The 3,509-nt window shown below is 38.0% G+C and overlaps 1 pseudogene; it reads right to left on the bottom strand.

The window, feature by feature from the left end:
* Positions 1–2,606: 2,606 nt before the first annotated feature.
* Positions 2,607–3,259, bottom strand: LOC125351120 (annotated as a pseudogene).
* Positions 3,260–3,509: the final 250 nt, after the last annotated feature.

The raw sequence follows: 3,509 nt of genomic DNA, 5'->3' as shown, positions 1-3,509 counted from the left end.
CCATGCTAAGTACTTAAATAGCTCTTCTTCGAACATAAGAGGGTTGAAACAAGATTCTAGATTAAATTGCAAAATGGTTTTCCCTTTGAGAAAGTTATTTGTGGGATCCATGAAAGTCAAAGCTTTTTCACTCAGATAGAAAATCATTTTTTCCAGATTTGTTTGTTTGTGGTTTTTTGGAGCATTGCTTTAGTAAGGAAAAAAAAAAAGCCTTTAATGAAATTCCCTTTCCAGAATTATTCATGTCTGTATATTTGGCAGATACAGAAGAGCCTCCATTGTATCTCAGAGGATCCACAAGCAATGATGACTCAGCACAAATGGTTCCCAGTGGAAACCTTGGCCGATGGTTTCCTTTTGTCAGATCTTTTGAAATGAAACACTGACAACACTTACTTACAGAGGTTCAGGATGTTTTGAGTGTCTTCAGCAACAAGCCTTGGTCATATATTATCATAAAAATTAAACTGATTATGTTGCATTTTCCCCTGATAATTTAAAACTATAAACTTAAATTTGCCTAATTAAACAATATCAAATGACAATAAACTGGGACCCAAACTCCAGTTATATAATGTGTTTAAAATTAAATCATTTAGTAAGTCTCTCCATGACAAAGACAGCACTGGTTCTGTCTGTAAACATTCTCTACATTTTTGAGGTTTCTTGGCTGTCTGACTGTTGTTTTGAAGAGTGTGCTTTTTATCCTTTCCCTGCTTTGTTATATTAAAGATTTCAGTTTCGTATTCCTTCTTAACAGCATATGACTATTTGGAGAAATAAGAAGAAAATCTCAAGAGAAACATCAGCAAAATATTGATAGGAACTCAGCTGTTTCAAAAAACAACTTGATAATAAGGTTTATTACACATATTCTCATCCTGGAGAAATATGGAAAAGTTTTATATTGAACGGTAATAAATATTTTAAATATGGTGAGAGACACTAGATATTTTACTGTCATTTTTTTTTTGGTTTTGCATTGATACTTGGGCTTAAACTCAGGTGCTCTACCACTTGAGCCACAGCTCCACCTCCAACTGTTTTGGTGATTAACTGAAGAGTCTCTAGCCTGGCTTTGGGCTGACTCCTTGGAGAAGGAATCCCAGAAGCTATTCTGCTCTGGCTGGCTTGGAAGCTTAATCCATCAGGTCTTAGACTTCTGAGTACTTATAATTATAGACAGGAACCACTGGTGCCTGTCTGCTTTTAGGTTATTTTTAATTGCCTCTCACTTTATGAAATTTCCTTTCCTTCCTTCCTTCCTTCCTTCCTTCCTTCCTTCCTTCCTTCCTTCCTTCCTTCCTCCCTTCCTCCCTTCCTTCTTTCCTTCCTTCCTTCTTTCCTCCCTCCCTCCTTCCCTTCCCTCCTTTGCTCTTTCTTTTGTTTCTTTCCTTCTTTCTTTCTTTTTTTTTGTGTGTGCTGGTCCTGGGGCTTGAACCTATGGCCTGAGAGCTGTCTATGAGCTTCTGTGCTCAAGGCTAGTGCCCTACCACTTGAGTCATTGCTCCACTTCCAACTTTTAGGTTTTATTCATATTTTTTGGTGGTTAATTAAGATCAGAATCTTACAAACTTTCCTGACTGGTTGGTTTCAAATTGCAATACTCAGATCTCACCCTCTTGAGTAGCTAGAATTATAGGTAAGAGCCACAGGTACTTGGCAATCCCTCCCTCCCTCCCTCCCTCCCTCCCTCCCTCCCTCCCTCCTTCCTTCCTTCCTTCCTTCCTTCCTTTCTTCTCTTATTATTATTATTATTATTATTTTACTATACTTTTTGGTGTGGCTACTCCGGGACCATTATCTTTCTATTTATGTGTCTCACATAGGTGAGACCACTGGCCAGCACCACTACACTTGGCTTGTAGGTTGAGATGGAGTCTTGCTAACTGTTTTCCCAAATGGCCTCTAACAATAATCTCCCTAATCTCCATCTCTGGGACTAGTGGTGTGAACCATTTTGTTCATCTTTTTTATATCTAAAAGAATGTAGATGATCCTAATAAACTTCATGTCAACATTTGTCCCATGGACATTATGTTTTGGGCATTGTTCATAATTACATTGGTGGTAAGGTATAAGGAAAATGAGCTCTCTGAAAGGACATCCTTTCCTTCTAGCCTATATCCTCAGTGGAGTCTGGAAGGTCATTGTGGCTTTGTGTGAATGGAAAAGTTGAAAATGAAAGGAGAGCAAAAGACAATTCACTCTGAAAGCAACTACATGAAGGCTGATCTGGTCAGATTGTCATGAGGCAAACTGGATGGTTGCTAGAGGCCCAAAGGGTACTATCAGTATGATCATGGGCAAATTGCTAAGTAAGCATAACAATCTTAAATGTATATGCAAGTTAAGAGGAGAAATGTACAACACATAAAATAACTATGGTTGTTTCATGTCTTCCCTCAGTAGCAGATAAAACAAGCCAACCACAACAACAAAATTCAGTAAAAATTCCAATGCAGACCTGAAGGACATCACAAACTGTCTAAACTTCATCATCATGTACACCCACTACAACTGACCATTGCAAGAGCACATATGCCTCTAATGTGTTCATAGCACAGGGATTCACCTAGGTCATAGGCTGGACCTTAATAGAAGTCTCAATCAGTTTGAAAAATCAGTTGAAGACAAATCCAAGACTTGGTGCTTTGGCTGATAAGAAAATGTTGGAATATCATTTTTTTCAAGTGAACCATTTGTAAAGAGCTAGAGTATCTCTCTCTGTTGGTGATCACATCAATTTTCTCCAAGTTAGCACCTCTAGTCACTGTATATAAGTTACCAGTGCCAAACTTGATAAAATCTGTTATCTTACTCATCTCCAGATCTATCTAAATGATGTCATTCACCTTAATGAGGGGTAAGGGTAGTGGTGTGGGCATTTTGGCTACCAGATGAGGGATTTATTTTGTGCCCACAAAGATATTTCTTACTTTGTATAGCTTGTACTTGGCCTCCTCAGTTGTAATGTAATGAACAGTGAAACAGTTCTTGGTGCTATAGATTAGAAGGAAATTATCCCAGTCTTGTGGACACTGATATCATCCGAAATACATGCAGAGTAGGTTATATCCATTCTGACTTTGCCATGAACCTTAATGAAGCACTGCATGCAAAGCTTCTATACTTTCTCTCCAATCAAGGGATACTTAAGTTTGTTTCTGAGGTAAACAATGAAAAGCAGACATCCTGTCAGTTGGTGGATACAAGTGGATGGACAAGGAGCAAACATATCAATATATTTGTCCAGCATACAATAATGTGCTACAAATGTTAAGAGCACTTTCCTGATCTTTGACACCTGGTAAATCTTGAACTGGCTCCTGGGTGCAGCATTTAGCCTCTCACCACTTGCTTTATCTCAGTTTTTCAGCCTCATTTGAGCTTACTTAGCTCAAAAACTTTTAGATTCTGTTTCATGTCTTTTGGGTTCAATCATCTCTCAATATTCAAAGATTCTGTACCTGAGAATTCATTGTCATTAATACATAACAATCCAATAT

This window comes from Perognathus longimembris, chromosome 5 (assembly GCF_023159225.1).
Source record: "Perognathus longimembris pacificus isolate PPM17 chromosome 5, ASM2315922v1, whole genome shotgun sequence".
Lineage (NCBI taxonomy): Eukaryota > Metazoa > Chordata > Mammalia > Rodentia > Heteromyidae > Perognathus > Perognathus longimembris.
The sequence above is the reverse complement of the archived record's forward strand: the minus strand, read 5'-3'. Positions and strand labels throughout refer to the sequence as shown.